Source organism: Mirounga angustirostris, unplaced genomic scaffold, assembly GCF_029215605.1.
Source record: "Mirounga angustirostris isolate CCGP_5_RB_7025 unplaced genomic scaffold, mMirAng1.0.hap1 SCAF_14, whole genome shotgun sequence".
Lineage (NCBI taxonomy): Eukaryota > Metazoa > Chordata > Mammalia > Carnivora > Phocidae > Mirounga > Mirounga angustirostris.
Genome location: NW_026991722.1, coordinates 37,482,747 through 37,495,375, shown reverse-complemented (window position 1 = coordinate 37,495,375; position 12,629 = coordinate 37,482,747). Strand labels below are relative to the sequence as shown.

Here is a 12,629-nt window from a genome sequence, read left to right as displayed (position 1 = left end):
TTACCTATGCTAGTCTCTTAGGGATGTCAGCAAGGAAAAAATAACAGGGACCGCTTGATTTTCAATGCCCAGATTTTTCATACACATGGATGTCTTACAGATCAACCATAAGATCTGAGTTTGAACACCTTACTCACCCCTGTATGGAGCCTGCTACCAGCATTTGCCATCCACAGAACTGTGCTAATAGAGATTATTTCTGGAGAATGGAGGACAGATTAACTGCTTGTTCATGATAAATCAAGGGTATTTGATTTGCCTGTTACATGCCCAGTTTTCTTTGGAAACAAGCCCTGGAAGCTATTTTTCTGATCAAATCCTAACTCTCGCGTTAGTACTTATGAAAGAGAAAAATAACATTTACTCATGATAAAGACTGAATTCTAACAATTATAAATCTTATCAATTACCTTGTGAAGGTTAGGGGGAAAAGAAAAGAAGAAAAAAATTTCCCATTGTGCTCACTCAACCTTGAGGTTGGACTAATGCAGACTGTTCTAGAATTCCCATGATTGCCACAGATGAAAACATAAGGGGAGATAAAGTTGGTAACCCAAGGAGATATCTGATTGATAAATGTTACACTATAAGGAATGGCTAGTAACAATTCAAAAAGAAAATGATTACAATTCACTAGCTAATATGAAATATTAGAAGGACCTAACATTTCCCTTTTTCCTCTGTTTTTCTTAGAAGCCAGCAAACTCAACAGGAATGATCTTAGCAGTATTTTCCATTTTGGTATTTAGAACTAATCGCTCTCACAGACACAAAATTTTTGATTTTTTTTTTCTTCAGTAAAGGGACTCAGTACCTAATATAACTTCCATATAATCTTTTGGTTAATGGCTTGAAAAGAGATAATTTTTTCCCCAAACCATTAAGATAGATATACAGTGAGCCAATATATAACAATTTTCCATAAATTAAAATATATACTTTTACATAAACAGTTCTTCAGTTTCAAAAAATATTTCTTGAGCATCAGTTACATGCTAGTGTTCACTCAGAGATACAACGTAAGTGGATAGCGTGGCTGAATGTGAACCAGATGGCCTACCGCCGACCCCGTCCTCTTGTCCTAGTTCACGTGTGTTTTGACACCATCCATTAGCCTTGGGGAGGATTGTTTTGATAGAGGGAAGAAGACACACAGGCACAGGGACATGTGCTCTCTGGTGAGTGATTATTCTTTTCTCTTTATTTATGAAGTAATCTGGATATGCCTATCTATCAGCATTGCACATAGCTTGAATGTCCCTAAGACAATCAATTTTGGGAGTAAGAATAAGGAAAGTTTCTTCCTCCTCTACCAACTTCTTTGAATTTTTTTTTAAAGGACATCTAGTAACGGGTTAAGGAGTGAGCGAGCTGGTAGGATGCCAATCTCCATTGGGCATCAGAATATCACCAAAGTAAATTAGTAACATAATGCCAGTTAATCAAGTGTTCCCTCGTGGTTCCCTAACATGGTCTTTTTCAGATGTGGTATAAGACCACCTGGAAGAGAAAATGTAAAACCAACCACAAACAAACAAAGTGAAAGCCTTTTTGGAGTCAACCTTTTGCTGCTGAATATTTCTGAGATGTGTGTGCAAGTTGCAGGGAGCAGCTGCGACCACACCACTACCCTGAGCCCAGCCAGCTGACAGTTGCCCAGAGTTGGCAGCCACAGCCAGATGAAATTTGGAAAGCCAAAATGCCTGGGCTTGTGGTTTGTCTGATTGCCGAAATGATAAACACTTTCTCGGGCCTTTCAAGAAGTTGTCTGGTCCATAAAATGGCATACAATAAATTCACTCTTTTAAACATGGAGAGGTACGTTATTTGCTACAACAGCAAAACTTTTGGCCCCAGTGGCCACTAAATAAATATTAAACACAACTTTATTAGTAGTGATTTGAAGGGACTATATGTTATTAATCTTTGTCCGACCCTGTTTGAGGAAACGTATCTTTTTCTCATTTCCATTCACTCCATTTTTGTTTGTTCACACATGTGTGTATGTATGTGTGTGTATGTGTGTGTGTTTGTGTATGTGTGTGTGCCTGTGTGTGTGTGTGCATGTGTAATCCTCACCAGTTTGCAAGACAGTCCTGGAAAAGAAGACTTGACAGGGAGATAGAAGTGTTTTTTGCACCCTCTTCTCCTGCTGTCTGCAATATATAATATAGGATAATTGAAATCAGTTTTTCCACAATTCTTATGAACTTCTCTCACAGAAAAGCCATGGAATTGAACAGCTGCGCTCCAGAATACTGTCAAGCAGGCAGCATGACTGTTTCTTCCCACAGTGGGGTCCCAGCTCATTGACTAATAAGGAAATTCAACTTTTAACACAAGATTTGCCATTTCACTTTTTTACTGCACGCATAGCCATTTGGGGTAAAATTATATGTGAATATTAAAACTTAAATGCTGTGTGACATCAAAGATATCTGTAATGCCCCCAAATATTCGCTCCATTCTTCTCAAAGTTAAGAAAAAAAGGCCAGGAAACTTACTTGTTCATATTATGTGTACCTGGGGAAGTTTTTCATGCAGAGCAACAGAACAAAACTTGAGCTGCCTTGCTTTCTGCTTCCAGGAATGCCAATCAGAGAACATTCTTTTTCAGACAGCCAAGTTTGGAAGTCAGTTGGTTTCTGGCAGTAAGAAGGGGGGAGGGGACGGCAGGAGGAAAAGCACAGTGAGTCCTCAGGCTGAGCTGAAGTTTCCAAGTGTTTCTGTAATAGCCATCAATGAAAGCATCTCCTTTTACCCACACAGAGACAGGTAAAAAGACAGCTGAGTAAATGGGCATTAGATGTAGCAGCAGCGGAAGCTCAGTCAGAGGAAGGAGGCGGGTGGAGGGAGGGCGTTTGAACGCCTGCCATTGGTGAGCTTACCAAAGGCATCTGCCAGTGGGACTTCAATGGAATGTGAAACCAAATCATTTTCAAGTTAAAGATAGACACAGTATACACCAGGATCTAGAAGCTGGATTTTAAACTCCTATCGCTCCCTAGAATTTGAGAGAGTTCTGTTATGATCTCTGTAGTAATTAACAATTTGGCCAAAGTTGGTTTTTCAAGTGACTGTGCTAAGAATTCATGTATGGTCTGGATGTCCTGGAATGAAAAGGATTTGGGAGCTCCTGGTGTACATACTCTAGGGTAAGTGAAAAGATTGGCTTTAAGGCACATCGCTTCTCTGGGAAGGTTAACGTTGAATTTTTCTTTGTATTTGTGTAAATGAAAAAGTGATCATGAAGATTTTCCAGTACTGTAACTTTCTTACCTTTCTTGAGATATTTGGCATTTTACAAGTTATGCAGCAGAAAGAGAGTGTTTCAGCTTAGTTTTGAAATTTACTTTGCATGTCTGTCACTTCAGTTTTGCTTTATTAGCCTTACTTACATTTTCCTCCCTTAATTCCTTAAACACGCTGCCGTTATTGAATTACAATGTCAGTGGTTCTATGTCACTACCCCCACTGAATGTCACTGGGTTTACGATGCCATTGGTTGCAACTGTCTTATTGTGAGGGGAGGGATTTCCTTGCATGGCACAGTGACCCTTCCTAATTTAAAAAATGAAAAGGAAAATAAATAAAAGAAGGGAAAAAGAGGTGGTCTAAAGGTGGGACGAAGTGTATAAGGAGCCTTTTTAAGATAATCTGTTTTTTTAAAAAATGAGAAAAAAAATAGGCAGTTTTCCATTGAAGAGAACAATTTATTAATAGAAGTTATTTTTTGATGTCGCCTCATTAATTCCAAGCAGGTTCTCTTCCTCCAAAACGCTGATATTTGCTAAGTGAATGGAGGCGTTCTGATTATGTGAAGCTTGAGAGTGGAGGAGGGAGAGTTGTCTTATTTGCTATTACCACGCTGTGTTTTAAGGATTTCAAACTTTTTTCTTTAAAAGAAAGAATGACAAACTTCAGTTCTCTTCATGTTTTGACCATGTATAGGTTTTGTTTCTTATTTTGTCGAATGACCTCTCAGCTCTGCTCTTAGAGACAGCTTTCCCAAACTTGCACAGCATTCCTTCTGAGTAAATACTGTCCATAATAGTCACAGAGGACATGGTGTGAATTGGAAATTCTACTTTATATGGGGAAAATAAATCTGCTGACGTTCTTATTACAGCGTGGGGCTGAACAGTTGTTAAATGGAACTGGCTGGGTTTTGCTCTGTCAAATAGACCAGATTCTAATGAACTAAGTCGGCTAAACGAAGTACAAACAATGAATGACTTAACACGGATCTTTCAGTTTTGATAAGAATAAATAATACGCTGCATTATGCTTCTAAAATGAAAAATGAGCATTATACGGAGAGAGTCACTTGATTTTACAACTACCGAGTGATCTAGCAAGACCAAAACCAAATGTGAAGTTGGCAGGGCTCAGTTTTGACGTCCCCACCCTCCTTTCTCTGCCCCCTTTACCTCTCCCCTTCCAGTCCTCCTTATCCTTCCGGACCCCTGAGGAATATCACCGCTCAATACCCTTTTTTTCTTGCAGTCAAGACCTATCTTCCAGAAAGTTGCAGTGAATTTTCACTTCATTTCTCTACAAGCGGATGGTACCTTTGTAAATTTTCCCCAGTGACATTGACTCCTGTTCCCCTTGCTTCACCCAGCTGAGTCCTGATCTGTTGATAGTAGGAGTGAGCCTGGCAGAAATCGTAGGTGTTTCCAAGAAATTTGTGAGTGCAAGCGTGTGTGCGCTCACCATATACATGTGAACACACACAAACACACTTCCAGGTGACTTTTACTCAACTGATATATTTCTGATTGAATTATACATATAAATAAAATTATATCAGGCTTTTCAGTATGGGGTTTTGTTTTTGTTTTCAGTGTGTCACAAGAAAACCAAAAGAGAGCACAAAATTTTAAATTCTAAAATGCAAGAATTTTAAACCATGAGGTCAAATAGTGTTGACAAGGACGAGTATTTCTCTACTGCTGTCGTGTCACTCATAGTTTCTAGTCCCCTGCTGAAATTTGTCAATCTTGGGCTTTATTTCGTTGAATATAGTACATGTAGTTTTATAATATATGTCTGCTAATTCTAATATCTCAAGCATTACTCGATTTGACTGCCAGTTTTACTCATGGTGTCTTATTTTCTTGGTTGCTTAGATATCTTTGACTATCTGTTGGAAATGTATTTTAAAAATCACTTGTAAGAATAAATTGAGACCTAGTGGGGATGATGTTTTCCTCCAGAGGGGACTTTGGTTTGCTTCTGGCAGGCACCTGTGGGCAATATCAGACCAGAATTTTCTTTGTCAAAGTGCAACACCCAAGTTTCCTGAATGACCCCTGTGTAAGAAACAAGGCTGCAAATCTGTGTGAGGAATCATTTTGGGGGGGTTCACTCCTACCCTGAAGGAAGATATGGCCTTTTGAGATTCCCGAGTTAAAGCTGTGTTAGTTTATTCATGCCCTCATCTGAGGACCGTGGGCTTTGACATTCCCACAAAACCCATAAGGCTACCCAAAGTGCAACTGGTTTCACAGATTTTTGTTCCCGATACTTATATGCCCAAAGGCCCAAGCTTTCAAAGATAAGCTGCCTCTCTTGAGTTCTGGTCTTCCAAATTTCTGTGTGTCAAAACCTCACCCTCTTATTAGCTCTTTGCTGTTTCAATATTTTAAATATCTTTAGTTAGTGAGAGTGTCAGTCCAAATTATTTCATTACTGTTACCAGAAAAGCAAATTCACCCTACTACTTGTATAGTCATTTTTTTAATATACTCGTGCTAAAGAAGGTGTTAGGCAGTCTGCTAACATCATTGATGATTTGGGGTACTTTTTCTGATTTTTAGTTTGAGTTGTGGCCTTTTGGAGAAATTTGCAAGTGCATGGAGGATTCATGTTTCCCAACCTTGTTTGAGCTGTCAACAATACTTAACAGTCCTTTTATTTGTCCCTAGCTGACCCCTTTCCTTAGTCATCTCTTCAGTCTCTCTAATCCACCCCACCACCATCACTGACAGCTGTTGACCTTGACTCCTCTCACTTTCTCTTGGCCTTTATCCAAGTATCTCCACATTTTAAAAATTATCTTAAATATATTCCTTCCTTTCCATTCTCCTTGCAACTGCTCTATTTCAGTTCTTCATCATCTCACTTGGGTATTACTATGGTCTCCCAGTTGTTCTGCTGCCTCTAGGGTCTACTCCCCAACACATCTCCCACCCTGGGACCAACACACCTATCTTCTCAAAAACATAGACATGAATGGATTGCCCCTTTACTTAAAAATCCCTAGTAGCTCGCCATTCTCTTCAAAATAAATTCCTTAGTATGTCTTAAAGGCCTTATCACAAAGCTTCAACATATTTGTCTAATACCCTCTCCGCTACTTCACTGGTTATCACCAATACTTTATTTGCACATAATTTCTGCCTCCAGAATATTCCATACACTATTATATCTCTGTGCTAGTCTACCTACCTGCCCCACCCCCACCCCAAATACCCATTGTTCATCTCCTTTGTGGATAAATCCTACTTCTTCAAGGTTGACCTCGTAAGTCACCTTCCCTGAATTTTCTTTACTTACATAGCTCACCCACTATTCTGGGAACCTCTGATGGCAGGGACTGTGTCTTGCTCATTTTTGTATTCTCAGTAACTGACACGTAGAAACCAGTCAATTTAAGTTTAAGGAAATGAACAGACAACTATTATGAGGAAGTTTTTTCACAACAATTCCTTATTCACTTTATTCTTTTTCATTCTAAACATCATTATTCTTTTGAACTTAGACTCTTTTTCTGGAATCCTGATCATTAATTCTCCTCTATGTCAAGTAGAGTCAGTTAAAAATGCATGTGTTTGTTTGGTTATTGCTATTTTGTGGGGAGGAGGCCATCTATTTCCACTTTTGGCAAATGAGACTATATAACATCATTGTGATGAAGAGAGAGATCATAGGAAGTTTAAGTATAAATTACCTGTATGTTGTCAGAGAGATTCACAATAACACGGAAAGTCACAGAGTTGGAAAACTGACATGTTTCAACAAATCTAGCCCACACTGCTGGGTAACACAATGGAAAAAGTCAACCTGACACAACTAGATCAAAATAATCTCACTGCACACAGCCTGAATCTGAACCATCGGAAAACACTGGATTGTTTTTCAGATCACAGTGTGGTGCTAGAAGGAAAGCAGTTGATTGCTTATGTGATATGACATTGTGACCCTAAATTTAAAGGTGGCTGAAAATTTTCGTTTGAAAACTTTAAGGATTTAAATGTTAATCTCATTTTGCTATGCTGAATTTAAACAATAACAACAACACTGCATTTAATTTTTACAAATTGAATATAGCTGGTGGGAACCAGAAAGAGAGGAAATACAGCTTATTAATCTCAGGATGTTTAACTAATTTCATATTCCTCAGATCATTTGTAAATTTGTCACACATTTATTATATGCTTTTGACATGCCAACACCTGAGATTTAGAAAAATAAGAAACTTGGTTGATATTTTTTCTTATACAGGGCTTTCCTACCTCCACAAAGGAAAAAGCCCTAAAATGGATGGAGTCAGAAAATGTTTTACATATAAATAAATAAATAAATAAATAAATAAATAAATAAATAAATATTATTTAAATAAAAATCTTTGAATCTAATCAAATGTTCAAAGTCAGTATCTAGATGAGAACCCAGATTTCTCTATAACAAAATATGAAAATATAATATTTTCTTTTTTGCCTCATCAGTAAAAAAACAAATAAGACTAGCTCTTGAAAATTGGTTGATTTTTAAATCACAGCTTTCAAGTAACTGAGCTAATTTGTTTTATTAATTCAATAAATCTCTATCAAGCTCCTAACTTGTGACTTAACTGTGCTGGATTAAGAAATTATTCATCTAGTCCCCTTCACTGGACACTGACCCTGGAGTATGTCATGTTAAAACAGTGGATGTCATTAACAAATTCCTTTATACTATTTTCTAATTTATATTCTTAATTTATTTGTGCTAATCTCCATACTTGTTAAAAAGTCACTTTGCCTTTCTTCAACAATTAGTATTTTCCTTTCAGAATGCTAAGTTTGAGGAGTCTTGGGGTTATTTTAATTTTTTTTAAATCTATTATTTAGCAGATGTTCTCTTATAGAATCATTTAAAGAGACCTAAACAAATTATTTTTTTAAAAAAAGTTATGAGGAACATGTCTTTTTATCGCATAGGAGACTGTGTTGTATCTTAATATAAAATATAAGTACATTTATTTGCATAAATAAAGTTGGACTTTGCATTCTTGCAAGATGAATATGGTGTGAAGATGACTCAGGGACAGCCTGAGTCACAAAAGCTTTGTAAAGCTTCATGTATTCTAAAGAGGGCAATAGCTATTTTTACTATTTTTCTTTTTTAGTCTCATTTTACTGTTTGTACCTCATTCCTATGTAATGTAGTAGCACATAGGTTTATGAGTGCCGAAAGGATGAATTCACTGAGTTAATCATAGTTCAAGAACACAGATGCTAATTGTATTAAGAGATGGAGATTAATTTTGAATGAAATCTATCTTCTAATAAATATGAACTTCCTAGTCCTAGACTGTTCATTGCCACCCATTTGTAGAAACATATTTACTCATGAAAAGATGTTGTTTTTAACACTTCAGATAAGTGTAACAATTCTCTTCTAAACAGCATCCAATGTTTTATACAGATGATCCTCCTTCTGACCAGTGGTCAGATGGTCAGTCAGTCATAGCCTGTCACTGTGTCTCAAACCTGTGTCGCTCACCTCACTTCATATGGTAGGTAAGAGACATGTGTTATTTTCTTTGATATACAATAAAACTAAGATGGAGACATAGGAAGTGCTCCAGATATACTACATGTAGTTTCCTGAGGTAACAAACAACCCCTAAATCTCAGTGGCTTATAAAACCCAAGGTTTCCTTCCCACTCATGCAAATTATCTACTGAGGGTTGGCTGCCGGCCCTTCTCCAACATTGTCACTTTCACCTGGAAGTGACCTGTGTTCCTTGGCCAAAGCATGCCATGTGGTCACACCTAACTTCAGCTGGGTGAGGAATACAATCCTGCCACATGCCTGAAAAGAGAAAAGAGCTGGAATTTTTATGAAGACCTCTAATAAATTCCATACTAATGGATTCTAGGCAGTCCCAAACCCCCAGAAGAACAAAGATCTAGACTCAAGTCTTAGGCAGTATTCCCTCCTTATCCTCGGTTTAGCTTTCCTCGATTTTAATTACCCCGTGGTCAACCGGGATTGGGGAGCAGATGATCCTCCTTCTGACCAGTGGTCAGATGGTCAGTTAGTCATAGCCTATCACTGTGTCTCAAACCTGTGTCGCTCACCTCACTTCATCTCCTCATGCAGGCATTTTATTGTCCCAAATCATCACAAGAAGCATGAGTACAGTACAATAAGAGATAGTTTGAGAGACAGAGAGACTAAATTTACATAACTTATTACCATACATTGTTATAATTGTTCTATTTTATTATTTTTTTAAGATTTATTTTATTTTAGAGAGAGAGAGAATGAGTGGGAGAGGGAGAGACTCTTAAGCAGACAGTGTGGGGCTCAATCCCATGACTCTAAGATCAGGACCTGAGCCAAAACCAGGCATACTTGTTCTATTTTATTATTAGTTATTGTTGTTAATCTCTTACTGTGACTACTTTATAAACTGAACTTTATCGTAGTTGTGTATGTATAGGAAAAAACATAGTAGATCGAGGGGTCAGTACTGTCTATGATTTCAGCCATCCAGGAAGGATCTTAGACCGTATTCCCATGGATGATGGGGGACTACTGTATACCTGTGAACAGGTGCCTTTGCAATTTGTAGGCAATTACCTGTAATCCGATGCTAGCGTTTTTTCTCTTCTTTCTCTTTTTTTCGTCCTTTCATGCTCATCCCCACTAAGGCTTTTGGCTCCCTAAATCTTTGCTCTTTCCTGAGTGCCTGTGACCTTTCCTGCCATTGCTTTTCCAATTCTTGGGAAATCTCTCAGGAAGTACTATCCATGAATAGCCTTGGGAAGAGAAAAGTGCCTCTGATAGGGCAATTTCTATAGATTGTAGAGAGCAAAAGTGTAACGTTACTTTTACACTTTCCCATCTCAAGAACTGATCATGTGTAGCAAAAGAAAAAAATGGAGAAAAAAGCAGTGGAGTATAATCCATTATAGCCCCAGCCCCCAGTATTTACAAGGGCAAAATAAAAAGACTAGGGTTAAAGAAAATGCCCCCAGAAGAATGGTGATATATATATTACATATTAGAAATGCATCGTTTTGAGTAGGATTTACACCACTCCAATACTCTGTTTTGTGTTTAATTTTAAACACAAACAAGGCAAAACTGAAGAATTTGAAGATTAATGAGATGCTTGAAAATTGGAAAATTATTAAGCCAATGTTTTAAGGCCTTTGGATTTTTATTTAAATCAGCAAATCCAATTTATGTTCTTGGAAGCAGCAATTCAAGGAAATGCTATATGCAAAAAGGAAAAAAAAAGATGAGTATCCTGGGTCAAATGAAGTTGGAAAATGCTGTATATCATATCTCTCTCGGAGATTTAGGTGATCCTCAGCATTAGGGGGTTCTTAAAGTCCAGTTTTTTTCAAACCAGTGTTTCTCAAGCTAATTTGTATATATATATATATATATATATATATATATATATATATACACACACACACACACACACATATATATACACACACATATATATACATATATATACACACATATATATACATATATAAAACATATAATTTGATTATCTATAAACACAATATGCATCAACATATATCAATATTTATATATATTTCTCATATTTTAATATACTTTTTAATACACATTTTAACATACTTTGTAAATTCTTGTTTAAATCACCCCTTGTTCATTGTATTAATAATTAAAAGTGATAATGTGGCAGCTCATGTAATATTTTGAGAATATAAAGCTGAGAATTTTAAAGGACTTTAAAATATCTTTACTCTTGGGTACTTTGTAGTCTCCTGATAAATGGCATTGATTTTAAGCACCAACAGAAATTAAATTTTAAACTGGTAGGGCACCCAGTAATATTTGTTTAACTTTAGTGGGGTGTATAATTTGTGATGCAGCCACAATTAAAGAGATTGGCTATATTCATCAGAATCCAGAACTCTACAGGGATTTGTACTATTTTGCCCATTTCATTCAAAAATCTAAAACTGTTATTCCATTTTAGAATATGACTACACAGGGGGCCTGGGTGGCTCAGTTGGTTAAGCGACTGCCTTCGGCTCAGGTCATGATCCTGGAGTTCCGGGATCGAGTCCCACATCGGGCTCCCTGCTCAGCAGGCAGTCTGCTTCTCCCTCTGACCCTCCTCCCTCTCATGCTCTCTCTCTCTATCTCATTCTCTCTCTCAAATAAATAAATAAAATCTTTTAAAAAAAAAGAATATGACTACACATTATTAATTATAAGATTTAGTTATCCTTTCTTTATGAAGACCTCATGAAGGGAAGAGTAACCTTCAACTTCAACATCTGTTTCCTGATGTTTTTTTGTTCACCTCCTTTAAGTTCAAAAACTTTAAAGCTTAAAAAGGAAAAGTAAATTGTTGGGTTTCAAAAGATGCTCTATGAAAGTCGCCATCTATGGGAATTTTTCAGGGCAAGAAAGGTAATAGACTAACACAAACAAAATGTCCATTTTTTTTAAATGTGTGTTATATTCAATTAAGTGCTGTGACTGCTTAAAATGAACTGATTGCTCCATGAACTTTTATACTATCAGCAACTCTAGTCAAAGAAAATTCTAGATAAGATGTTCACTGATTTGTATCAGGGTGTTCAGGTGTGACAGGGAGCATGTATCCTTTCGTCACCTCATCCTATCCTGTAATATTATTCTGCTTTTTCTTTATCAACATTTTAGTTCCCCTCCTAACATTTTAAAAGCAAGAGATAATTTTTTGTTTGTGCATTTTTTTAAAAAAGAAAATTACCTGTGAAATATACCTTCTTTCTGTATCGTACAAAGAGAAATCATTCAATCAAAGGTGTGGGTAGCGTCAGTTCTTAGCCCACATTTCTCCCCTGGTTTATTTTTGTTTCTATTTTCCCCTGGGGTTCTGATAAGATTCAGAAACCATAATGATGTCAGCAACACCTCTAAAAATCCATTGCAGGGGAATCTGAAGATCTCTTCTCAACTCTGCAGGGCTGTTCCTTTGCAACTTTCTGAATAGCCACAAGGCAGAACACTCTATTGTTTGCCAAATCACAAAGTCAATTATATCTACATTCTGAAACTGCCTAGCACCTAAAACATTTGGAATGCTGAAAAATATCCTGTGTAACCATTTGCCCGACGCCAGAACATAAATCTAAATTACTTAGATTTACAGTATTATAATCTCTCCTTTAAAATGACATGAGGGAAGTGTTTAACTTAATGAGGCAAAGGATCCTGGTGTTCAAGTTACATTACATTTTTCATTGCACAAGGGTAAATTATTGCTTCAGTCTCCTAAATGGTACCCCAGTGGCCTCAAAGACACAAAGTAGCTTCCAGAAATGCCCACTTTTGTCTTGGGCAATAACTTACTCCATGAGAGTATACTTTC

The 12,629-nt window shown here is 37.0% G+C and overlaps 1 protein-coding gene across 23 annotated transcripts in view; it reads left to right on the top strand.

Annotated features, from left to right (window-relative positions):
• The window catches only part of DTNA (dystrobrevin alpha), a 343,646-nt gene that overhangs the window by 95,024 nt on the left and 235,993 nt on the right, over window positions 1-12,629 (top strand). For 7 of the 23 annotated variants that reach the window (XR_010407264.1, XR_010407263.1, XM_045886861.3 and 4 more), the window contains exon 1: window positions 2,797-3,155. The exons of 2 other annotated variants lie outside the window; for them this stretch is intronic. The gene's annotated coding sequence lies outside the window, so the exon portion shown is untranslated. Of the gene's footprint in view, window positions 1-1,079; window positions 1,179-2,792; window positions 3,156-12,629 lie in introns of those variants that run through there. 14 more of the 23 variants (XM_045886856.3, XM_054510330.2, XM_045886873.3 and 11 more) reach the window with 11 other exon arrangements.